Source organism: Rhinopithecus bieti, unplaced genomic scaffold (assembly GCF_001698545.2).
Source record: "Rhinopithecus bieti isolate Rb0 unplaced genomic scaffold, ASM169854v2 scaffold_15336, whole genome shotgun sequence".
In the NCBI taxonomy this organism is placed as follows: Eukaryota; Metazoa; Chordata; class Mammalia; order Primates; family Cercopithecidae; genus Rhinopithecus; species Rhinopithecus bieti.
This window is the reverse complement of record NW_016808678.1, coordinates 2,652,726-2,680,498: the sequence shown is the minus strand read 5'-3', so window position 1 is coordinate 2,680,498 and position 27,773 is coordinate 2,652,726. Positions and strand designations below refer to the sequence as shown.

The following is a 27,773-nucleotide window of genomic DNA, read 5'->3' as shown; positions in this document are numbered from 1 at the left end:
CCATTTTTTTAGTGTGCAGGTCATTGGTGTTAAGTACATTCACATTGGTGCATAATTAATCTCCAGAATTCTTTTTATCTTGGAAAACTGAAACTTGATACCTGTTAAGCAACAATCTCTCATTCTCTCCTCCCTTCAGTCCCTGACAAACATGACTCTGTATTCTGTCTCTATGAATTTGACTACTGTAAGTACTAAATACAAATGGAATCATGCAGTATTTATTTGTCTTTTTGTGACTTGCTTCTTTCACTTAGCATAAGGAACTCAAGGTTCATCTATGTTGTAGCATGTAAACACCCTCTTATTTGTTTTATCATAAGGAAAATTTTTAATATCAAAAGAGTAGTACATATAAAAAAAAAAAGAGTAGTACAAGCATCTATTAATGAAAGCTAAGGTTATAATACTCTGCCTGCACCTTTGATGCTAGGGAAAACCGAGGGAGGGTAAATCTGCACATAAAACAAGCACATAGGCCTGGAGCAGTGGCTCACACCTGTAATCCCAACACTATGGGAGGCCGAGGCAGGTAGATCACCTGAGGTCAGGAGTTCGAGACCAGCCTGGCCAACATGGTGAAACCCTGCCTCTACTAAAAATACAAAAATTAGTTTGGGATGGTGGTGGGCACCTGTAATCCCAGCTACTTGGGAGGCTGAGGGAAGAGAATTGCTTGAACCCAGGAGGCGGAGGTTGCAGTGAGCCAAGATCATGCTACCAAACTGGGCAACAAAGCGAGACTCCATCTCAAACAAAACAAAACAAAACAAAACCAAGCACATATGGAGGTGGTTATACACATTGTGCCATATCGATACAGTGGAATATTATGGCAACTCATAAAAACATGAGGCAAATTTATATGATCACGTTTTTGTAAGAAACCTATATATATATGCATAGAAATTCTGGAAGTAAATGCATAGAATGATTAAATAATGGTTACTCTGGGGATTATGGTGACTTTCCTATTTGACTTTATACTTTTTTGAATTGCTTAAAAATTTTGGTTGTACATTATTTCATGAGGGTAAAACAATAACGACTTTTCATAAAAAAAAAAAAAAAAAGAAAGAAATGATGAGACTGGTAGGCTCTTGACCTGTCCACAAAATGAAAATAAAATGCATTGCTAGAAAAGTCTACGTTTTAGGTTTAGTTGATGTTAATTTCTCATTTTAATCCCACATTCTAAGCCAAATAAACAAACCAAAAAATATCCAATATATGTTTCAGACATTCAAGAATGAGTCAGTCTGAAGACAAATATTTTCAGAAACACTTTTCATTTTTGTGGAGTTGGTAAGTAGCGCCCTTTGCAGCCCTTAGGTAATAATGAGATAAGAAAGTTCTTAAACCAGACACCCAGACTGTCAAGCCCTAGGAGTTTATGAGAAGGCTCTTCAAAATATGGGACACAAAATAAATGACAAGGAGGCTAACAATATCCAGCTGACCATATTTCAAAGGACTGGGTAGCAGTTCTCAAGTTCTCCACACACAAATCTTTGAAATTGTTTTCGTTTGACACAGCTAGTGCCTATAATTCACAATGGACAGGTATTTGAAGAATGGAAAACCAGTAATATGTCCAGAGATAGCAATAGGACCCGTGAAGTGTTTTAATAGGCTCTGGCTTGATGAATAAAAACACGTAAAAAGATACATCTGTAGGGAACACTCTGTAGTCATTTGGATTTAAAGCAAAAAATAGACAAAAGGTTATGATGCTAAGCTGTTACGAAAATGCAACTTCATTTGTGATGTTTAAGATACAAACAACACGCCTCAATCAGAGAATATACAAAGGATAAAATTCACATCAAAGAAGGCTTCTCTGTATAGAACACTGGAAAAATTAATGGTGCATCTGATATACTCACAGTTACAGTATACTTGGGTTTGAACGCTCTCTGAGAATAACTCAACAATGACTTTTAATCTTTAAATGAAGAAAAAGTATAATATATATTAATAACCCTGTTTCCTCAGAATTTATATTTAGACTGTACACATTGTATTTTATCAAATTACTGAGAATTTTCATATCAATGATCATTCTTAAATGTTGTGATTAAGTACCAAGGAGTTCCTGAGGCATCATAGACTTTTCAATATGTGGAGGATAAAATGAAGTGGACTCCAATTTACTTAAGCTATCTTCAGAACCAATCCTCAAATGCATACCATATAGCATTAGTTCATTCCTGGGAACACAATTTCACCTCTACTTTTTCCTAATATGCATTGTAATATTTGATCTGTAATTTTATTTATATGTATGGTGGGTGTTTTTTTTTTTTTTTTTTTTGAGACAGAGTTTTGCTCTGTCGCCCAGGCTGGTGTGCAGTGGCGTGATCTCTGCTCACTGCAAGCTCCACCTTCTGGGTTCACACCATTCTCCTGCCTCAGCCTCCCAAGTAGCTGGGATTACAGGTGCTTGCCAACACGCCTGGCTAATTTTTCATATTTTGAGTAGAGACGAGATTTCACCATGTTGACCAAGCTAGTCTTGATCTCCTGACCTCGTGATCTGCCCACCTAGGCCTCCCAAAGTGCCGGGATTACAGGCGTGAGCCACTGTGCCTGGCCATTTATATGTATGTTTTTAATCATCAAAAAAGCAGAAACAAAAATATATACCTCTTACGTATGGTTTAGAGCCTGGGTTGAAAACTACAGCCTACAGGGAAATCTAGTCCACCCCCCCTGTTTTTGCAGGACCCTTGAGCTAATAATGGCTTTATATTTTTAGATATAAAAGGAATATTGGTCTTTCCAGGGGAATGGTTGCTGGAAGAATTGAGGACCTTGCCTCTTAGCCCACAAAACCTAAGATATTTACTCTTTTACTCTCCAAAGAAAGTCATCCAGCACCTAGTTAGAATAGAAAAAATTGGAACAGAGAGCAAAGAGACTTGAGTTTTTCAGACTGTGTGACCTTGGGCTGGTTAAGTACCCTCTCTGAATCTCCACACTCTTATACATGTGGTCTCTTTTAATTTAATTCCAGTTTGTTTCAGCCTACGCTTCAGCTATTTAAGGCATCTTAAGAAACTTCATTTTCACTGTACCCTAAAATAGCACTGTGACCTTGATTTGCTTTGGAGGAAGCCAAGTTGGGTCAGGATGAAAGGAAGTAGTTATTATGTTTACAAGGTTTTAAATGTCAAACCAAAAAGTTTGACCAAAACAGGTCTGTTTATGATGGCAAAGGCTATTCTTACTGAATCCAGAGCCATGTTTAGTGCAAGGGTCTTTAGTCTGACTTTAAGCAGGTTTATAGTCTCCAATTAGTCAAGAAAGGCAATGTTGTTGTCTTGACTTTGAAACCTCTCAACTGCTTTCATGAAATCATGGCTGTTCACCCTACATCATGGCCTCAGAGTAAGAGCTAAGGATGTTCTTTTTGCTGTAAGACAAGAGCAATAATGTGCACTGGGGATGTCCAAGAGTCATAAAAAAATGTAAAGCACCATTCTAAAACGTATATGGAAGTGCAATGGGAGGGGCCCAGGAGGGAGCTTGCCCTTCTAGATTCCAACACTTACAGTATAAAATTACAGTAATTAAGATACTGTGGTGTTGGTGTACAGATGGACAAATGTACCAATGGAACAGCATAAAGAACCCAAAAATGGATCTTCCATATATAGAAACCTCATATATGGCAGACCTGGCACTACAGATTTCCTGGGGAAAGGACAGATAAAGAGGCTGAGTGCATTGGTCATTCACATAGAAAACAATGCAAAGTTTCTCTAGCTCATGAAAGTTCAATGTCAAATGGACTAAGGACTCAAATGGAAAAAGGCAAAATTTTAAAAGCTTTAGGGGGAAGCTTCAGAGGGTATCTTTATGATCCTTGGGGTAGGGAAAGATATCATTAAACAGATGAAAAAACATAAACTATAAAGGAAAAGATAGATAAATTCTACTACATTAAAATTTAAGAATTTGTTTCTCAAAAGATATAAGTCACAAACTGTGATATATTTGCAACATCTATAACCAACAAAGAATTAGTGCCCAAGAATCAATAAGACAAAAAACTAGAAAAGATACGTGCAGTCATTTTTCAGAAGATGATACACAAACAATCTATAAACATATAAATGCATGCTCAGTGTCACGAGTCATCAGAAAAACTGCACATTTAATCCAAACTCAGGCATGCCTTCACACACATCATATTGGCAAAAACTAAAAGTGGGTTCCAGACTGGCAAAAATCAAGTCTGGCTGGGCACAGTGGTTCATGCCTGTAATCCTAGCACTTTGGGAGGCCAAGGCAGGCAGATCACCTGAGGTCAGGAGTTCAAGACCAGTCTGGTCAACGTGGTGAAACCCCATCTCTACTAAAGATACAAAAATTAACTGGGCGTGGTGGTGCACCCCTGTAGTCCTAGTAACTTGGGAGGCTGAGGCAGGAGAATTGCTTGAACCTGGGAGGTGGAGGTTGCAGTGAGCCAAGACCGCACCACTGCACTCCAGCCTGGGCAACAGAGCAAGACTCTGTCTCAAAATAAATAAATAAATAAATAAATAAAATAAAAAATCAAGTCTGACAGCACCAAATGTTGGTGAAGGCGAGGAGATACCAGAATGCCTACGTCCTCCAGGTAAGATTGTAAATTGATTTCCAGCATGAACGTAGGACTTCCTAATAAAGATAAATGTATATGCATCCCAACCCCACAGCAATTCCACCCTGGTATATTCCCTGGAGAAACCCTGACATACTTGCACCAGGACAAACGTGCAAACGTGTTCACAGTGGCTTTGTGATAGTCAAAACTGAGAAACCCCATGCATGCCCCAATGTTAGAATGGAAAAACAAATTTTGTTACATTCATAGGATGGGATGTTATACAGCAGTGAAAATGAATACACTACAGCTTTATGGGGCCGGGCGCAGTGGCACAGACCTATAATCCCTGCACTTTGGGAGGCCGAGATGGGCGGATCATGAGGTCAAGAGATCGAGACCATCTTAGCCAACATGGTGAAACCCAGTCTTTACTAAAAATACAAAAATTAGCAGGGCGTGGTGGCAGGTGCCTGTAGTCCCAGCTACTCAGGAGACTGAGGTAGGAGAATCGCTTGAATCCGGAAAGCAGAGGTTGCAGTGAGCCGAGATCGCACCACTGCACTCCAGCCTGGCGACAGAGTGAGACTGTCTCAAACAAAAATGAAAACAAAAACAAAAAAACTACAGCTTTATAACTAACATAGAAAATGAAAACAAACACACGTACACTGAAAAAGTAAGCCAAACAAACACGTGCAGTATGATTCCATTTATATAGAGTTCCCCCCAATAGGTGAAACTAACATATGTATATATATTTTTGTTTGTTTGGGAATAAGTATTTATGGGGAGACACTACAAAGAAAAATAAGAAAATAGGTAACATAAAATCCTGGATTGTATTTGATGGTGGGGTGGCTGTGAGAAGGGAATGCAGTTGTGGAGATTACACTGGAGTTTTACTGCTTATGTTCTCTATCTTACTGCATGTTTGTGCACCTGCGTGCATGTGTGCATGTGTACTTGGGTGTTTGTTTTTTGTTTTTTTTGAGATGGAGTCTCGCTCTGTTGCCCAGGCTGGGGTGTAGTGGTTTGATGTCGGCTCTCTGCAACCTCTGCCTCCTGGGTTCAAACGATTCTCTTGTGTCAGCCTCCTGAGTAGCTGGGACTACAGGCGCATGCCACCACATTGGCTAATTTTTTATTTTTAGTAGAGATGGGGTTTCACCACATTGGCCAGGCTGGTCTTGAACTCCTGACCTCAGGTGATCTGCGTGCCTCGGCCTCCCAAAGTGCTGGGATTACAGGTGTGAGCCACCACACCCAGCCTATTTTGTATTCTTTACACTGTGCACAGATAGTATGTACATCATTTCATATGGATGTTGCACTTTATAATGTAGGATAGCTTTGCAATGCTTGTTCAAGAGACCTACAAAGATACTTTGGAGCTTCTGTCCTGTTTCTGCAACAGTATTTAACATCAGTTAAGGTTTGGTTCAGCAATGTCCCAAAGGTGGTTAGACTCATAAATAACACAGATAGCTTTTACTACATGCCTGGCACTGTATCAAGCACTTTACTTACAGGAACTCATTAGATCTTTACAATCTTATAAGTGTGTTGTATAATTATTCCCAATTTATAGACAAGAAAGCTAAGCAAAACAAACAAACAAACAAACAGAAAAACTTAATAACTTGCCTAACATCTCAATCACCCAGTTCACTTCATCATGCATTTGAGAGTTGGTCAGAACATATTCATATAAAAACAAACTGAACAGGACAGAGTAAAGGTCCCATCTTTTTTTGTTTGTCTGTTTGTTTTTGAGACGGAGTTTTGCTCTTATTGCCCAGGCTGGAGTCCAATGGCACGATCTGGGCTCACTGCAACCTCTGCCTCCCAGGTGCAAGTGATTCTCCTGCATCAACCTCCAGAGTTGCTGGGATTACAGGCACCTACCACCACACGCAGCTAATTTTTTGTATTTTTAGTAGAGATGGGGTTTCACCATATTGGCCAGGCTGGTCTCGAACTCCTGATTTCAGGTGATCTACTCACCTCAGCCTCCCAAAGGGCCGAGATTACAGGTGTGAGTCACCGTGCCTGGCCTGGGTCGCATCTTTTTATGTTCTAACATGGAGGAGGTGGAGTTCCCAGAAGATTGGGACACAGAGGCTTCACAGAAGAGATGCGGCTAGAACTGCGTGACAGAGATAGCAGGATTCAAAACAAGGAATCCGTTGGGGAAGATATACCAGGCAGGGAGGATGACAAGCAAAGTCCAGAAGTAAAAGGTTCAGGCCTGCTAAGGACCTAAGGCCGCTGGGCCAGTCTGGCTGGAGTGAAGGGAACAAGAACGGACATTCTAGGTGGTCCACTGAAAAAGCAGATGCATTTGAATTGGACCATCTAGAGCCAGCTGGACACAACATAGGCCACATACTCTTAGGGAATCCCCAAGATTATCCTGGCATGACCTTCCAAGTACCCCTGTTTTAACAGGGACTAGCATTGTGCTGGTGATGTATGACCATGCTTGGCAGAGCCACTTTTTCTCAAGTCACGTTTTGTGTCATTCAAAAACATCTGGCTTAGGCAAACAATGAGGTTCCAAAAGTTTGCTTGTAATGCTTCCCTTTCCTTCTGTTTTCTCTTGGAATTCCTCAACTGGTATTCTCTTTCCTTCTTCCTTCCTTCTCTTGCCATTTAAGATAAAAATTCCATGAAAACTTTAGGAAATATTTAATATATTTGAAATATTTGCACACAGCATTAAGTTCTTTTGTTTCTCTCCCTCCTCTACTTTTTGTTTTTTGCTCCTCTTTCTAGAACTTTGTACTTATCTCCTTCTATACATGCGTGTGTGTGCGTGTGTGTATGCATGTGTGTATGCGTGTGTGTGTGTGTGTGTGTAACCGCCCAATGGGTTCACCTTGCTCGCTGCCTAGAGGGAACTGATTTATTCAGACAGGGGAATTTCAATGGAGAAAGAGTAATTCACTCAGAGCCAGCTGTGCGGGAGACGGGAGATTTATTATTACTCAACTCAGTCTCCCTGAGCATGTGGGGATCAGAATTTTTAAAGATAGTTTGGCAGGTAGGGGCTTGGGAAGTGGGGAGAGCTGACTGGTCAGGTTGGAGATGGAATCGTGAGGGGTCGGAGTTAGGTTTTCTTAATGTCTTCTGTTCGTGAGTGCATTAGCACAACTGGGTTGGGCCAGATTACAGGTCTGGGTGATGTTAGCTGATCCATCAAGTGTGGGGTCTGCAAAATATCCCACGCACTGTTCTTAGGTTTTACAATAATGATGTTACCCCCAGGAGCAATTTGGGGAGGTTTGGACTCTTTGGAGCCAGAGGCTGCATGACCCTGAAACTGTAATTTCTAATCTTGTAGCTAATTTGTTAATCCTGCAAAGGAAGACTGGTCCCCAGGCAAGAAGGGGGTCTTTTTGGGAAAGGGTGGTTGTCAATTTTGTTTCAGAGTCAAACCATGAACTAAATTCCTTCCCAAAGTTATTTCGGCCTATGCCTATGAACAAGGACGGCTTAAGGGTTAGAAGAAAAATAGAGTTAGTTAGGTTTGATTGCTTTCACTGTCATAATTTCCTCAGTTATAATTTTGCAAAGGCGGTTTCATGTGTGTGTGCATGAGGGGGAGAGACAGAGAGAGAGAGACAGACCAATACTCCAATTTTTCTAAGAGAATGCATCACTATTTTTTAATATTTTTTCTTCTCTTTTCTTCATTTCTCCCTATTCCCCACTTCCTACTTTGCCCCTTCAATTATAGCCCTTTACCTCCCTTTCACCAGACACTCCCTACAGAGAGGGTTTATCCAACTATGGGCTTAGAAGCTCCGGAGCAGAACTCTCCCCCACCAGGGGATTGCTTTGGGAGATAACACTCAATTTACAACCCAAAGTATGCCTGCTGTGAAACTCTGTCTCACCTGGAGAGTTTTTGGCCACATTTGCAACCTGTTCCTGCCCATGAAGACAACAGCTCCAATGCCCGTAGATAAGGCACCAAAGTGTGTATGTGAACCCCTAACTAGTCACTTCTGCCCCTGCAAACCCCCTTGCCCTTTAAAAGCACCTGCTTTCAGCTCCAAAAGCAAAGCAGTACCCTTAAGGCGGGAAGCCTGTACTGTACTCCTTCCCGTAAGCTAGGTTTGGAATAAAAAGTCACTTTAATTATATCAAACCACACTTTTGTTAACTGGACTCTGCAAGCAGTGGGCCACTGAACCTGTGTTTTGGCTATGAGAGACAGGAGGGAGAATGTAGGGAGATAAACAAGAAGTGAAGAAGAGATAAGTATTTGGAAGATATATTTATTTTTATGTTATACTAAAATGCATTTTTTTTAGTGTGTGTTTTATTTTTAGTTTGGTGACGAGGTATTCCATTTCTGTGGGGTTATTATCTTTCTTGGTTGTTTTCCTAGAACTCTTTTTCTTTTCTTTTTTTTTTTTTTTTTTTTCTGAGACGGAGTCTTGCTCAGTCACCCAGGCTGGAGTACAGTGGTGCGATCTCGGCTCACTGCAAGCTCCGCCTCCTGGGTTCACTCTATTCTCCGGCCTCAGCCTCCCGAGTAGCTGGGACTACAGGTGCCCACCACCACGCCCAGCTAATTTTTTTGTATTTTTAGTGGAGACGGGGTTTCACCGTGTTAGCCAGGATGGTCTCGATCTCCTGACCTCGTGATCCACCCGCCTCAGCCTCCCAAAGCGCTGGGATCTAGAACTCTTTTTCTAAGGCACCAAGAAGTTCTCTTAGTTTAGAAACCTGGAATGAAAGGCAAGAGATGATGAATGGAAAGGGTTAGGGGTGCCTTTTCTGGGCTCTGGTTTGGAGGGTAGGATAGGGCCCCCTCCCCCACCCCGCCCAATTCACAGGCCTACTCTTTCTGGCCCAGGACTCAGGATTTCCTCTGGAGTATGTATCAGAGCCCTCCTCTCCACTCCAGGGTGTCTCCTGGGCTTCCTCCTAACCACAAAAGTGGTGACATAGTACAAGAATGCAGTGCAAGTGCTTTGTCGTAGTTAGGGGTCTGAGTTTGAATCTCTGTTCCATTACTTTCTAGATGAGCAAACAAACCCGAGTTTCAGTGTCTTCATCTAGAAAATGGGATGATGATAAAGAATACTTCCTTATGGGTTGGTAGGAGGCTTAGCTAAGACATGTAAACCTGCATACGAGTGTGTAAGTGTCAGTGATTTTCGTCATTATTGTTACCCTGTGATCAAGGCCAACCTTCTCAAACCTCCACGTGCACAGACATCATCCATGAGTCTTTTTAAAACACAGATTTGGACTCACTAGGTCTGGGGCAGGACCTGAGAGCCTGCATTTCTGACAAGTTCTCAGGTGATACATATCTCTTGGTGTGAGGTCATGGGCCACATTTGGAAGGATCCAGCCATTTCCTCCTACTCTTTGGTGTTCCCAGAGGAACTCACTTTTTTCTGCTCAGCTGGCTCTCTTCCTGCCGTCCTTCCTTCCCTCTCCTCAGTTCCCATCTGAGCCTATCAAAATCTCATTCAATCTTCAGAACCAAAGTCTAAGATGATTTTTCAATTTTTCTGAGAACTTGCTTGCACATTAGAATCACCTGAGGGGGCAGGGCACAGTGGCTCAGGCCCGTAATCCCAGCACTATGGGAGACCAAGGCAGGTGGATCACTTGAGGTCAGGAGTTCGAGACTTGCCTGGCCAACATGGTGAAACCCTGTCTCTACTAAAAATACAAAAATTAGCCGGGTGTGGTGGCAGGTGCCTGTAACCCCAGCTACTCGGGAGGCTGAGGGAGGAGAGTTGCTTGAACCTGGTTGGTGGAGGCTGTAGTGAGCTGAGATCACACCACTGCACTTCAGCCTGGGCAACAGAGTGAGACTCCAACTCAAAAAAAATCACCTGGGGGAACTCTTAAAACCCTAATGCCCAGGCTACACCCCAGACGTGTTGAATCAAAACCCCAGTCATCAGTATTTTTGCAAGTTTCCCAGATGATTTTCCTTGTAGAGTCCAGGGTGAGAACCATTGCACTAAAGCCTCAGCTAAGCTGCTCTTGATCTCCCCAGATATGACGCATCAACTTGCCAAGACACTGCTCTTATGACATTTGGCATCATGCTGCTTTATTTAGTGGCATGGGTCCTTGTCTTTTTATACCTAAGAAAACAGAAGTTCCTTGAACATGGAGACTGTCTTAATAATATTTAAAGCTCATGAAATGTTTAAGAGAGTATTTTGAACTTAGTAGATTTCAAAAAAAATTTTGTTGAATTAAGTTGTATAGTCATATGGGTTTTAAGCATTGGGAGAAGGAATGTAATACTATTATTGATAAATGTATGTAATAAATTATTATTGATTTTCAAATTCTATCCCCAGATTTGCCTCAGCCACACTTTAGCTCTTAAGCCGTTCATGCCTAGCTTCCATATTTAGTCAGGGAGACCTAAAATGTTGTATGTAATATATTATTATTGATAAATGAATGTAATGCTATTATTGAAGTTATTTACTTGTTTCTATGTTATTTTAATTAATAATAATTGTAGCTATAAATAAGTATTATCAAGAAAATGTTTACATGTCTGGGATCATGTACAATGATAAAAATAATTTCTAATATAAAACATTCATTCTATAACTATGAGATATTATAAAAGCATTGTATGCCTCAAGGCATTGAAAGCAAATCTTCCTATGTTATGAACATATCATGTTTGTGCCTTGCAGAGATTGGCAATCTAGAACAATATACTCTTATTATTGATCTTTTTTCAAAAGTTAATTTATTTTTATTTGATAGAACATCGTATATACAGTATTTCATATATAATCTAATATTTTGAAATTTGTATACATTATGGGGTAGCCAAAATGAGCTGAATAACATATGCATAACTTCATATTACCTCATAACATTTTTTTGTAGTATTTATTTTTAATGTACAGATAAGATTATTTTAAACTATGAAATAAAAGAATATATCAGCTCTTGGAATTTCAAGATTGCATATGGAAGTATGCTAATTTTTTGTAAAATAACCACATTTACATTTCTCTCTGAAGAAACTTCTGCTCCTTATTTGCAATATAATCAAATGTTTCCATAATTTTCACTTACTCATTGTAAAAGTTGAACCAAAAGTACATGTGAATCCTGTTTTGCATCACTGCTGTTGCACCTGCACATAATTTCATGTACTATATATGTGCCCATACATATGACCAGTCGTTAGTCATGTACATTGGAAACATTAAACATTTGCAGGATTGTGATTATGTGTGTACACATATTCACAAACACACTTGCCATTACAGGTTTTGTTCTGAGGATCCAGATACACAGTAAAGGAACATTTCAGGTCTCTCTGACTAAATATGGAGGCTATGCATGAACGGCTTAAGAGCTAAAGTGTGGCTGAGGCAAATCTGGGGATAGAATTTGAAAATCCCTGGCTACTTGGTACTTGTGTCCAGCTAGGCAATTGTTGGTTAATAGGATTAAGCTAAGACAGAGGCATTCAGAAGGAAAATGGCAACAAGCAATTCTGTTAGCCTGTCTTTAGAATCCCAGACAATCTGTCCTGCTTGAGCCATCATTTGCACCGGTCCCTTCGTATATGGTGGAGTCTAACCCCGAGCATCATCGGAAAGATTAAGCAATGTTTCTGAGAGTCCCTGGCAGAAGTATAGTAAAGGAGAAGAATGAAGCCTAAAAAGAGAAGAAAAAATAGTGAGAACATAAGATGGAGAAAGAGAAAAAGATAGAAGGAAATTAAGAAAAGAGAGCAATAGAAGCAGTACCAGGAGGCAGCTAAAAGTAGTAGCTTAGATTTATTGAATACTCACGTGGCAGACATTGTTCCAAGTACATTATTTCTAATAACTCATTTAATTCTTATTGCATATTACAAATGAGAAAACTGAGGCACAGAAAGACTAGGTAATTTTCTTAAAGTCACCCAGCTAGTAAATGCTGGATCTTGGATTCTTGGAGTTGAATCCAGATAACTTAGGCCTACTGTGAATTATTTTTTATTTTTATTTATTTACTTTTTTTGAGATGGAGTCTCGCTCTGTGGCCCAGGCTGGAGTGCAGTGGCCGGATCTCAGCTCACTGCAAGCTCCACCTCCCAGGTTTACGCTAGTCTCCTGCCTCAGCCTCCCGAGTAGCTGGGACTACAGGCGCCCGCCACCTCGCCCGGCTAGTTTTTTGTATTTTTAGTAGAGACGGGGTTTCACCGTGTTAGCCAGGATGGTCTCGATCTCCTGAACTCGTGATCCGCCCGTCTCGGCCTTCCAAAGTGCTGGGATTACAGGCTTGAGCCACCGCGCCCGGCCTACTGTGAATTATTAAGATGCCACTCAATGTTAGTGCTATTAATTGAATGTAAACTCCATACTGTAAATGTTCTTATCATTTTTTCCACTTCCACATCCCCAGATTCTATCTAGGCTGAATGTCAGTCAATGAATATTTATTAAGCCCTGGTACTGGTCTGGGAGCTGGGAATCCAGCAATTAACATTAGACAAAATTCTCATGCTCAAGAGCCTTATATCTTAGGGGAATGGGTTTGATATGTGGTAAATATTTGTGGAATATTATTGCTGAAAATAAAACTAACTAGGAGATAATAAATGACTTGCTACTGTAGCATTAATACTTTTTTTTTTTTTAAACCCAGTATACCAGCATTATCAGTTCACTATAGGTAGAAAACTTTGGATACCAAAATAAGATAGCCATGATTATTTAGGGCTTCAAGAAATACCTATGGTTGGAAATGGTAACATTTGATAGGAAGAACAATGAAACATGAAAAAAAGCATGGGAACAGTCACAAGATAAATATAGACAAGTGTAAATTACACAGCTCTCTGAATACAGATGAATTGCATACCACAAGCAAGCTAGAACTTTTATACTCTAATATAGGCACCCTACAGTGTTACAACACATTCAAAACATCAAGTTCTAATGAACCCATACTTAATAGCATACAATAGCAAGAATAATTCTGGAAGGGAATTCTGTACCTGGATTTTTGTGTTGCTAACCAACCTTGAAATCAAACTGCTAAATAGGGCTTAGTGTACTGGAAAATCATTTGAAGTCCTTTTACCAGCATTCAGGTTAATGGTTAAAGGTTGGTATTTAAAGTGTACTATAGTTTCCATTTAATACTTTAGTTAATAATACATCATTCCATGGTGTTTGAAAAATACATCAAAACAAGTAATAGCAAACTAGACCAATGCTTCATTTGGGATCAGGAGGTGCTTAGAACAAAATAAATCTGGCTATCCATTTCCAATAGACAAGAGTAATTAATTTCAATAGGAGAAACACATACAATTGAAATACTTGAGTCCCACAGATGGTTTTAAATCTCTCGTTCCATTCAGAATCCTTTCTGTTTTGCAGTTGAAAAGGATTTGGTAGTTTCTGATTGGTGTCTATAGTGACATTAGGTATTTCTCAGTTTTTAGAATGAACTACTTGTTTCTCTAAACACACGACCCCACACCTTGGATTTCACAGTCTATTGAAATCAAGGTCAACTGGAAACGAATACATTGCTACCATTCTTCTTTCTGTGCCTTCAGACTTTAATAAAAACCATTGACTGAGAGGACAGTGGCAAATACAATGTAAGCCTGGTATGTGACAAATTTGCCTTTTCTACCCAAAATGTGTTGGGCTTTTGCATTTTGCTTTTTGATTCTACCTAACTATGTCAACTCCTACTAAACTTTACCAACAGAGGAAATTTTTTTCCTTCTTAGTAGAAAAGTTTCGTGTCCTAAAACTATTCATGAACTTGTAAATAAGAGTGTTTTCTCATAGAAAATCTCTTGCTTTTACACAGATGCTAAGTAAATACTGTTCAGCTTTTACTATCTTGATTCTTCCTTCTTGAGCTGATTGGCTCTAAAAAGAGAGTCATTAAGGTAACACAATCTAATAAGAATAAATGTATTTGTTAAAACAAAACTTTTTAAAGATACTTAAGGCACTTCATTATTACATTAAAATTAAATGTGAATAATATAATTTCTAATCTAAACTTAAGAAGAACCCTTCTTCCCATTTTCCTGTTTAAACATTTTCATAATAACATTTTGGAATAAATGCAAAGCAAAACCAAAAAAAACATAAGCAGAAAGTTGAGGAGATCTGACATTTGTAATTGAACATTTAATTGTAATTGAAGATTTAATTGTAATGAACATGTAATTGTTCAATTGTAATTGTACATGTAATTGAACATGTAAATGAAACCGTAAACTCTAACATAAATTCATATCATGTTACTCATGACAGAAACAAGTTTACAAGTACAAATCACAGAGAACTAAGATGCTTGCTTTTGGAGTCTGTACATAAGTTTCTAGAATTTGCAACTGAGACCCAAAGCATTTTACCCCTGCTTGTACTGCTGGACAGTCAGCTATGAATGGCTTTGTGAGTCTGGGCAGATTTTTGAGTCCTGCCTCCAATGCACACTAGAAACATGCCCCAGCGCCGTCCTTGTTTTCTAAAATAGGGCAACTTTTAAATCTACATGTATCTTTAGGCATTGACTATGTACTATAGCTGTGCTTAGGACAATGGAAATTTTGTGTAGACTGGACTTATGCAGAACAGAAGTGAGACGAGAGCCAATAATTGAACAATCAAGGGTTGAAAACTCTGCGTAGAACCAGCATGACGTGGGACGATGGGGAAGAGTGTGGTGCTTTGGGTTGCTGGCACCCAGGAAAGACTTTGTGAATGAAGTGGATGTTCAAGAATGTTCTAATGGAAAGTCAGTGTAGATTAAAGGAAAAAAGCCCCTTTCTTTGAGCTGTATCTACATATACACACTATGCAAAGATACAAACTTCGTTCCTGTTCTTTCTTTTCCATTTACATCCAGATCACAAAAAGAAATATCATAAGATGGTGAGGTGACAGTCAGGCTCTGCCAGCATTCAGCTGTGTGCACCTGGGAAAAGCTTCAGTCTTTCTGGTCTTCAGCTTTCTTAGATTGGGCAAAGCTATCTCTATGTTTTTTTCTACTTCTAGCTTTCTGTGATGAGGTCAAACCATACATGTCTACAGAATATGGTACCTTCTAGACTGTGAGTAAACGTGCAATATAATTTATGAGTTAACATATATAAAGATAAGCTCTTGCTGCAGCCTTCCTATTAACATCGTGGGATGCATGATTCATCCTTCAGACTAGTTTTTTGTTTGTTTGTTTTTGTTCTTGTTTTTTACATTTTTATATGCACAAGAACTATGCATGTTAAAAGCACAAACCCTTCTGAACTTGCCCTGCTCCCAACAACCTGTCTTCATTCTGATTCATTGAATTGGGGCTGGGGCCGCAGATATGAATGTTTAGTCTGGACTGGGCCCAAGAATCTCAACATTTAAGATCTCAGGTGATTCTGATGCCTATGGGTTGTGGACGACAATGCAGAAACACTGAAGTAAGGGATTAATCCTGACCTTGGGTCATTTCTCAAGCTGAAGCCTTTCAGGGACTTTAGGAAAATTTCAAATCAATCTCTTTGGAATGCTTCAGATTAGAGACAAATCCCTTATGTCTGTTTGATCCAGTCATAGTTGCAGACTGAACGAGCCAAAGTGAACTACAACAGGGCATTGATTACCTGGTTATATTTAAATCTCTGAAATACTTATTTTCTAGGACGATAGTATGCCAGGGGCAAGAATTTTCAGAGGTAAAGATTGCCAAGTAGTATCAAAGATAGAAACAACCCAATCCTGGGGGAGGAACGGGGGTGAAATAGACAAGGAAATTCATAACTAACTCTGCTGTAAAACTACTGAGGTTGCAATTACACAGGTAAATCCTCCGGAAGAAAGTGGAATTTTTCTTGTAATAAACATCTTACTCAAATGCCCCTTGCCATGCTTACCAACCTTCACTTACTAGTAATATGTTCCTCTGAGCCTAACGTGAATTTTTTCATTCTTCAATTCAGTTTGCTCCTAATCTGTCCTTAGGAGCAAAAACAGCTGTTACTCTGCACTGGAAAATAAACCAACAAAAAGAAAAAAACATTTTATATACTTGGAAAATATTAAGATATAACCTTCAGCAAGGCCATTTTATTATCAAGTGTTATATGCACTATTTTGAGTCTTCTGTGAACGTTCTTATATTTGTAGAGAGGGATATCCCCTGCTCAGGGTCATATCCTTACTCTCGACCAGTTTGGATGCAATGATGGGGTGATGGCAGGTAGGGTATTAAGTCTCACGTCCCCTGCCCTAATTCCTGTGACTCAGCAGGGCCATCTCAGTTGCTGCCATTTCTAATTCATTCACCTCCCTTTCCAGCCATCCTTCACTTCATCCTGCCTCTAAAAGGAGCTTCTTAAGCACAAATCTCTGTTGATTCCCTGCTAAAAACCCTATACTGCTTCCCCATTGCCTTCCATACAAAATTGAAATGACTTTTAACTGTTAAAATTTAAGTAAATAAAAGAGGGGTTTCATAAATATGGAATATGTCTTCCTTTCTCTACAGGCTCTTCTCTGTCAACTTGTAAAAATGTATCTCACTGTAACAGATACACAACTGGCTTTGAAACTTTTAAAACAGACCACCATGATGGGAGTTCCTTGAGGTCACGGTCTCTGTCAACTTGTAAAAATGTATCTCACTGTAACAGATACACAACTGGCTTTGAAACTTTTAAAACAGACCACCATGATGGGGGTTCCTTGGGGTCCCGGAATTCCTTTTCCCCTCTTTTTTTTTTTTTTTTTTTTTTTTGAGACGGAGTCTCGCTCTGTGGCCCAGGCTGGAGTGCAGTGGCCGGATCTCAGCTCACTGCAAGCTCCGCCTTCCGGGTTTACGCCATTCTCCTGCCTCAGCCTCCAGAGTAGCTGGGACTACAGGCGCTGTCACCACGCCTGGCTAGTTTTTTGTATTTTTTTAGTCGAGATGGGGTTTCACCGTGTTAGCCAGGATGGTCTCGATCTCCTGACCTCGTGATCCGCCTGCCTCGGCCTCCCAAAGTGCTGGGATTACAGGCTTGAGCCACCGCGCCCGGCACCCACTCATTTTCATTTCTCCAGCAGTAGTACACGGTGTGGAGTGTTTGTTAAACGAATACATTTTTAAAAAAAGAATGGATGAATAAAGACATTTTTAACATGATTATCTAAAAACATGTCTAACCATGCTTCATTTGAATGATAACATACATAAGGTATTTATAACAATATATTCAACTTAATTTTGTTCATTTGACACATAGCTTTATTGACAGAATGGTTTATGTTCTTCATAGACCATGTAATGTATTTGAATTTTTAAATAAGTATTGCCACAATTTGGAAAATCAGCATTTGAGGTCAAGAACCTGGTTGTCATCAGACTGTGATGGCCATTCACAAATCCAAGCCTGATTAAATCTTGATACAGAAACAAGTATCTTGGCTCCAGTCTTTGGTTTCAATGGCACGAGTGGTTACAATCATGAAGTTAGCTGCCTCCACTATCGCTTACAGAAGATGGCCCACATAGATAGCTGAGAACTGAATTAAGTCTATTCCAACCAAGAGAAAAATGCAACAGTCCTTAGAGCAACAAGCCGGCAAGAGAGGCCTCGCTAAGAGGGAAGAGTCAAACAGTGGCCACTTCCAAGGGATTTGGCACTTTGGCTGTTCTTCACCTCTGCATAAACACGATTTCCACAACTTACAGAGAAGGCAGGAGAAGCAATATATTGGAGGGGTCACCCCAGAGTTCTAGAGCGAGACAGCCAGGCTGACTTCCCAGTTCTACCACTCACCAACCTTGAGACACAACTTAGATATTACTTCTCCTCTCTGCCATGTCCTCGTTAGTGAAATGAGATAATTGTTGTAACCTGCCTCATGGAGGTGTGCAGGAACCCTCACCACCATGCCTGGCACAGAATAGTGGGTTCAGAGAGTATTCACTACTATGCTTATCCTCCTGTTTCCATTTCCACTTTTCCAAGATAGGTGTGTATGTGTTGTGAGAAATGACTGGAAGTTTTCCCAAATGCTTTCTGGTAACCTTAGGGATAAGGCTATGTCTTTCTCTTCTGACACAAACATGGTCAATTTTATAAATGCAAGTGTTAAACAACTTTGCATTTCTGGAATAATGCTACTTGAGGTTAGTGATTTTTTTTTTCTTTTTAGTATACAGTTATGTGTTACTTAAAATGAGGATATGTTCTGAGAAACGTGTCATTAGACAATTTTGTCATTGTGCAAACATCATAGATTGTACTTATAGAAACCCAGATGTGTAGCCTGCTGTATTAGTCTGTTTTCAGGCTGCTGATAAAGACATACTCAGTATGGTATGGTATGGTATGGTATGGTATGGTACAGTATGGTATGGTATGGTATGTGTGATGGTACACACCTGTAATCCCAACTATTTTGGATGTCAAGGCAGGAGAATTGCTTAAACCCAGGGAGGTGGAGGTGGGGGTTGCAGCGAGGTGAGATGGTGCCACTGCACTCCAGCCTGGGTGACAGAGCGAGACTCCATCTCAAAAAAAAAAAAAAAAAAAAAAAAAAAAAAAGACATACCCGAGACTGGGTAATTTATAAAGCAAAAGAGGTTTAATGGACCAACAGTTCCAGGTGGCTGGGGAGGCCTCACAATCATGGTGGAGGGCAAAAGGCACAGTCTTACATGGCAGCAGGCAAAAGAAAGCTTGTGTAGGGAAACTCCCCTTTCTAAAACCATCAGATCTCATGAGACTCATTCACTACCATGAGAACACCACGATAAATACCCACCCCCCATGATTCAATCACCTTCCACCAGGTCCCTCTCACAACATGTGGGAATTATGGGAGCTAGAATTCAAGATGAGATTTGNAAAAAAAAAAAAAAAAAAAAAAAAAAAAAAGACATACCCGAGACTGGGTAATTTATAAAGCAAAAGAGGTTTAATGGACCAACAGTTCCAGGTGGCTGGGGAGGCCTCACAATCATGGTGGAGGGCAAAAGGCACAGTCTTACATGGCAGCAGGCAAAAGAAAGCTTGTGTAGGGAAACTCCCCTTTCTAAAACCATCAGATCTCATGAGACTCATTCACTACCATGAGAACACCACGATAAATACCCACCCCCCATGATTCAATCACCTTCCACCAGGTCCCTCTCACAACATGTGGGAATTATGGGAGCTAGAATTCAAGATGAGATTTGGTGGGGACACATTCAAACCACATCACCTACCATACACTTAGGCTATATAGTATACCTGCAGTCTGAAACAAACACATAGATAGATAACTGTGTTTTATTTGTTACCTAAAACCATATATAGGTTTATTGGTTCAGATCAAAAGTACATAACAGATGTGATTCCTGGGCTATCAACCTGTATATTGTAGGCAATTGTAACACAATGGTATTTGTATATCTCAACACAGAAAAGATACGATAAAAATACAATATAAAAGATAAAAACATGATACACCTACATAGGGCATTTTCCATGAATGAAGCTTGCAGGACTGGAAGTTGCTCTGGGTGAGCCTGTGAGTGAGTGGTGAATGAGTGTGAAGGCCCAGGACACTACTGTACGCTGCTGTAGACTTTATACACACTATACACTTAGGCTACCCCACATTTATAAAAACTAATTTTCTTCCTTCAATAATAAATTAACCTGAGCTCACTATAACTTTTTTACTTTATACATTTTAATTTTTAAAACATTTTGATTCTTCTGTAATAACAGCCTAAACCACAAACACATGGTACAGCTGTACAGAAATATTTTCTTTCCCTTTATCCTTATTCTATAAGCTTTTTTCTATTTTTAAATTATTTATTGTTTAACTTTTTAAGCTTTTTTTGTTAAGAACACAGACACAAACACACACATTAGCCTAGGCCTATACAGGGTCAAGATCATCAATGTTACTGTCTTCCACCTCTACCTCTTGTTCCACTGGAAGGTCTTTAGGGCAATAATGCATGGAGCTTTCATCTCCTATGATAAAAATGCCTTCTTCTGGATACCTCCTGAAGGACCTGCCTGAGGCTGTTATACAGCATATACACACACACACACATACACACACACACACATATATATATATGGCATAGACTCTAATAATAAAAAGTATATTATGGTAAACAAACTAGTAGAGTATTTATTGTCATTATCAAGTATTATGTGCTATACCTAACTGCACATGCTAGACTTTTATACGACTGGCAGTGCAGTAGCTTTGTTTACACTAGCATTACCATAAACAGGAGTAATGCATTGCACTGTGGCATTGGGACTGGTATACATCACTAGTCCATAGGAGTTTTCAGCTTCATTATAATCTTATGGGCCACCATTGTACACGTGGGGTGTATCTTCTTTTGAAACATCATTGTTATTCAATGCATGATTACACTGAGTTTTTATTTTATTGCTTTATGTTATTTTGCTATTTTTTTGTTTTTTCAAGATTTTCTTGTCAGGATACCTACATGATTTGGGATTATGATTTTATTTTTCTGCCTTATTTTGCTCAAGTTCAAAATCTATTTATAATGATTTGTAAAATAACAAAAATGGAAACAAAATGTTAGGACCCCATCATTTTTCTCTATGCACCAGAACTGTTGAATAGCCTAACAGTCATTTCTGGACATAATGAAAAAAATTCACTTATAACAACTTTAGGGTAGGAATTCCCTCAAAAGATAATTAATAGAAAATTTTCCTTTTCCCCCCAAGATTATTGGTTTATTTAGATTTTCTATCTCTTAATTTTGGTAGTATATACTCTAACAGGAAATCATTTAAGTTCATTCATGTTTTCAAATTCATTAGCATGGCAGGTGCAAATTATTTTTACTTTTGCCTGTATGTGTCTTTTCCATATTCTCGTTTTGTGTATCACTGGTTTTTCTATTTTTCTTTGATTAGAAGAGCTAGTATTTTTCTATTTTCAAATATTTTCCACACACTTAGCCACAATATTTATGAATTTACAGCATTTCTACTTTCTTTTGTGCTCACTTCTTTTACTTTTAATTTCTCCCTTTAATATTTTATATTTGAGTTTAAGAAAACTTTTTGAGTTGATTGCGTACTGCATTTACCTTCTTTATTTTATTAAGAATGTGCTCACAGCAGTACCAGATAACTTTCACTCCTCCTTCCAGGCCTGCTCCTTGTCTTAGGGGGCTGACCATGAGGACCACAGAGGGGGCTCCCACAACAAGGGGGTCGTGAGCTCTCAGGCTTCTGGCAAAAGATCAGAGAGAGGGAAGGAGCAGAGTGAGATCAGGGCCTCTACTTTCCTGGCTCCCTCCCTGCAGGGTTACCTTGAGCACCTGGTCCCTCCCTTACAGCCCCTCACCCTTCAGGACGGTGGCCAACTCAATACTACTCTCTTTCTTGGATTCAGGAAAGGGAACAGTGGTGGAAACGATTTGATTGTTGAACTATCTCTGATGGTTTACCCTAACCTCACCTTTCTAAACAGTGTCTCTATAAAAAAGTTCTCAAATTATCCAATTGTGAGTCTGTCGTGGGTTTCTTATTGGGATGCTGATGATACAACAGGTATGCATTTTCCTCAGAAGACTCTTTGGAACATAACCGATAGGATCCTCCCTTCCTCCCTTCCTCCCTCCCTCCCTCCCTCCCTCCCTTTTTTCCTTCCTTCCTTCCTTCCTCCCTCCTTCCCTCCCTTCCGTCCTTTCTTCCTCCCTCCCTCCCTCTTGTCTGTCTGTCTGTCTCTCTGTCGCCAGGCTGGAATGCACTGGCACGATCTCGGCTCACTGCAACTTCAGTCTCCCTGATTCAAGAGATTCTCCTGCCTCAGCCTCCCAAGTAGCTGGAATTACAGGCACGCACAACCATGCCTGGCTAATTTTTGTATTTTTAGTAGAGACGAGGTTTCATCATGTTGTCCAGGATGGTCTCCATTTCCTGACCTTGTGATCCGCCTGCCTTGGCCTCCCAAAGTGCTGGGATTATAGGTGCGAGCTGCCGTGCCCAGCCAGGATTTTATTTCTAATCTTTGCATCCTCAATATTTATTTAAACATCCCGCCATTGTGACATTGAGTCCTTCCTTAAACTAAGAGTTATTTAGGAAAAAGATTTAAAAGGCATAGGTAGGCTTTTTGTTGTTGTCTTAAATTTTATTGCAATGTAAACAGATTTTGATTCTTCATCCAATTCCACAAGTTTATCTAATTTGTAGAATTCCTTCATTGTTTCTTTGTGGTAAAATTATGGTCCATTTTTATAAATAGAATATGAGCACTGGGAAAGAAGATGTATCATTGTAAGGAGGAGATGCGCTTAGTCATATCAGGTGAAGCTTACTAATTGCATTATTCAGTTTCTCTAAACTAGTGCACCTCAAAGCATGGGTCTCAGTTTCTTACCTATGAGAAGGTAAATATAGAAATTGAAAGTAAGCATTTAGAAAGCTCAGAGTGATTTGATAGAGCAATTTTATGCTGATTAAAATAAATATTTGGGTTTATATTTTATATCTTTTAATTTTATTTTCTTTTAATTTATTTATTCTTATATTTTAAGAAAGTATTGGCTCACAATATAATGGAAATGTAAAAACCAAAACAAAACTTCCTTCACTATAGAAAGTTTGAGAAACGCTGTTCCAAACTCTTATTTGGGTTGACTCGATTTGTCAAGGATTGTTCATGATTCACTCTCACTCCCGAGGGGACAGTGAAACCTCTCTCCCTGCCCTCCAGGCCACCCCTAACCTTTTCCCCACCCTTCACTACAACAACTACCACAAGCACACACTGAGCAAAGTCCCAAGGGACACTTACAGAGATTGAGGACTTGGGGCACCTGAGAGCATCGAGTGATCTCCATACAACCACCATTGATTGTGGTGGGGTCTGAAGACTTTCAAAGTCCCAATACCAAGGGTGGGACAGGGGATCACATTTATTTATACAGCATCATTTGATTCCACGATTAGCTGAGATGAAAAGATGGTAGATGAGGAAACTGAGACCTAGGGTTGGTTTTCATCCTGCCGTGGTCAGGTTCCGGGGAAAATTAAATGAGCAAGTCAAATATGATAGTGTATGGTGAACCACATCTAACATTTCAAAGCATTATGTGCACATGAAGAAATTAAATATTTAATAAAATGGTAGGGGAGAAAGACAACAACCAGACGCAAACTTAGCCTTCTTCACAATTCTATAACTAGGTTTAGACAAGCTGTTCAAGGCAAAATAGGTAGTCAGCACCTGGAGTAATAATTGTTTGGGATTAATTTACCATCTGTTTTTCAATGACATTTTTGCATCTGAATGGTATAACTACCATTTATACTCTGTGCCAAAAGCAAAGAGAGATAAAAATGAATGCTTGAATTTGGAGCAAATTCTTTCTTTTAAAAGATTTGCTTTAGAGATGAAGAAATTCACTGTACACATTCACAGAGAAATTTAAGGAAAAATGAATTTCTTCCCTTCAATAATTTTTTTCCCTTTCCACAATTCTCAAGTGTCTGTTTTTGATAAGGGCACTGCTCTTGAAGAAATTGCCAAATTTATTCCAAGATCTTTGTGTTTTGTAAGAGAATCTGTAATATTCTAAGTTCTTCTTATTATTAGTGTTCCAGAAACTAATTACGAAAAAAATCTTTATTTTTAGCCTTAATAGTTACCAAAATAAGAAAATGATTTCCATGTAGGGTAACCTGAGATATTCCCAGTAGTTGTAAACACAGTTGTCTTTTATTAGAATAAAGTTTCCTGCAGGCCATAATGTAAAATTTCAGCTACATCTGTCTCCAAGATGAGTTATTTGGCCAACTTTGAAATCTGATCATTCTGATTTGCTGAGTCACTGTAATCTTCCATTGCAGCCCCTTGGCACGTTCTTTGAATCCTTGATGCCCAGCATGGCCAACAGGGGAGCTCCATAAATGCACTGTGGATGGAGCCATTGAACATTTGTGTGTGGCTGGTGAAGAGTGATTTTTGTGAACTGCTTTTCAAAACACTTCTTAGCTTTCTTTATTGTACCTCCTGCCCCCCTCACCCACTTAAATTTTTTGTTTTTCCATAAAGTCTGAATTCAGAAAATAGGTCTTTTGTGTATGCCAACAGTCTTAAACTTTTGCATCCTTTAAAAAAAAAAATCCATTTCTGAGAATGTGTACAAGGAGTGTACTTCGAAATCAAGCAGAGTGTCATCGGCATGATCATAGCAGTATTACTTATAATAATAAAAATTTTGTTATTCCCCAAGTATCCAATAAGAGCAAAGTGGTTGAGAAAATTTGAATGTTAAAAATTGTTTCCATGGCCATAAACATATTATTTATGTAGTCTATTTTAAGAGAAAAAAGACAAAATTTCATATACACCTTTACATCTATATTTTAAAATTCTATACATAATAGAAGTGCTAGAAGATACTAAAAACATTAATGATATTGCCCCTAAGTAGTGAAACTATGATTTGCTTTCTTCCTTTTAACTTTTCAGAATTTTGCACATTTTTATTAATTATGACATATTACTATCTTTTTTCAGACAGCATATTGTGCTGTTACCCAGTCTGGAGTGCAGTGGCATGGTCTTGGCTCACTGAAACCTCCACCTCTTAGTCTCAAGCGATCCTCCCACATCAGCCTTCTGAGTAGCTGGGACTACAGGCATGTGCCACCAGACCTGACTAATTTTTTAATTTTTTGTAGACACGGAGTTTCACCATGTTGGGCAGGCTGCTCTGAAACTCCTGAGCTCAAGCCATCTGCCTGCCTCGGCCTCCCAAAGTGCTGGAATTAGAGTCACGATGCCCAGACTACCTATTACTTTTATAGTAGAAAATCATTAATACAGTTTGTTTTAATTAGTGATACATTTCAACCTCAAAGAATACACAAAGTCCTTCTTCTGTTACATATTTTGATCTGAAATAATAAATTGATATGTATATATTCCGAGATAATATATAAAACAGATATATCTATTTATGTGTTTGTTTTAGACTGTAAAAGTGTTTCCATTTTAGTTTCTTAGGAATGGGTACAGACTGTTGTGAGAAGCATCATGTATGTTCATATTTTAAAAGGGAGTCAGGATCTGCAAGAAGTGGAATTCAAGGCATGTTTGCAGAGCCAGCAGAGGAAATAAAGTATCGTGGAGCAGATAGGCCAAGATGGCAGTAAGGGAGAAGCATCACTCTCTTGAGTTACCTCCAGCTCTTGAGGGACCTGCATGTGCCTTGCATTTAAAAAACGAAAATTTATCTCGATATATTCTTGTTTGATGAATTTTTCAACTCATTGATGAATAGTGACGGCAGCTAAGATGCACCAGGGAATGTAGTGAATGGAGGGGATGTTTGCTATTTCCTGTTCTTTTTTTTCCCACCTGACATTCTTCTTCCTTCCTCTTGGTAGAAGCACATCCATCTCTCCAGCCACTTTGATGGCTTTAGAGCATGCAGCTCCAAAGTTTTTCTCTGATGATTTCTGGGAAAGGAAACTTCCTGACTTGGGAGAAATAATTACTGGTAGAAATGGCTTGTCTTCGTAGTCGACATAACACAGAGAAGTATATGGCCGAGACCACAAGAGAAAGCAATCTTAGGACGAAGCAGACATCATAGGAAGACAAGGGGCGGAAGGAAACTTGGTCTTTGATGATATCTTTGAAATGCTAGGTCCAGCCTCACCTGAAACCTCCATGACTTCTAAATTTTTAAATTATGGAAGCAAATAAATATATGTAAAATTGTTTACTCTATTTTGAATGGAGAGTTTTAGGTTACTTACAATTTCAAGCCTGCAAATTAGAACTCTGGGTTATCTAGGTCTTAATTGATAAAAGAAACGCATACTAATATAGTGAAATGGACAGGCTTTTTACTGATACCAACTTGTAATACGAATGTAGCACAAGTCTCTGGGTGAGAGCAGTTCTTTGATGCTAAATTTGGGAGCATGCAGAGTCATCTGTCAGTCATCACCACATCACGTTGATTAGACCAAAAAACTCACAGATCTGCTTGCTTCTTTCCACCCTCTTGGTCATTGTATTCCTGTTGGCCACCTCCTTGTCTCACTGGGATCACCACCACACCTTGCCTGTGCTTCTCCGTGTTCTCTCCACCTCCTGTCTTGCTCACCTCTAGTCCATTTCCCACACCACAGCCAGGGTCCTCTTTCCAAACCACAAATCTGATGATGTTTCTGATCTGCTCAAGATTTTTCTGTGCTCCTCATTCCTCTAAGGATCCAGGTCAAACTCCTTCTGATGACCCTGCAGGATGGAGCCCTGCTTGCCTCCCCAGCTCCCTTTTCCTTCCTCCCCTGGCCTCTCTCCCTCCAGATGCTCACTTTCTCTCTGGTGCTCAAACAGAATCCCAAGCCAACATGGGCTGTTTTCTGTATATGGAAGATTCTCTCCTCCCATCCTTCCTGGCTGGATTTCAGTCTCAGTGTGGACATCATTTTCTCCAGGAAGGGTTTTCTGACACCCTTCTATATGCTCCTTTGGCAGGCATTCTCTGTCACTGCATTCCTGTCCTATCATGTAACATTACAATTGCCCATTTCTTGTTCCATAACTCTTACTAGACTGGAAGCTCTGTGAGGACAGGTCCATCATGCTCACTTGCATGTCTTCGACCATAACACAGCACCTAGCACACAGTAAGTGCCTTATAAATATTTTTTGAATGAGTTAATGAATTAGGAAATGATATGGCAACACATAAAACCATACACATATCAGTGCAAAAGTTACATTCTGCTTGCATATATGTGTGTCTAATTCAGAAAGTTATTTATTTGGTAGTGTAGCGCATTTAAGTGAAAATAGTTCCAGTTTTAAACAAGTTAAAAACATTTCATTTGGGTTTTGATTCCATGAGTCACAGAACCTGAGCCAGTTTTCTAAGCGAACTGCTGTAACTCTGTTACGTGAGATGGAGTGGGGGAGAAGTGCTTTAAAAATAGCTGACCTGACCGGATATCCCTCTCGGTGGCCTGGGTTATGTAAAAGTATTTTGTGTTAAGCCAGTGACTCACAATGGCTCGCTGAGTTTTGAAAAGACTATTTGGGGTCCTTTTTCAGTGTTAAATACCTGCTTATAAACGGATCAGACTAAAACTCTCCTAGATAAAAGGATACAATGTCCAAATGTTACCACTTTCTAACTC

At 39.5% G+C, this 27,773-nt stretch overlaps 1 protein-coding gene across 1 annotated transcript in view; it reads right to left on the bottom strand.

The window, feature by feature from the left end:
• Nucleotides 1-27,773, bottom strand: part of COL4A3 (collagen type IV alpha 3 chain) — a 158,853-nt gene that overhangs the window by 105,179 nt on the left and 25,901 nt on the right. The window lies entirely within an intron of this gene.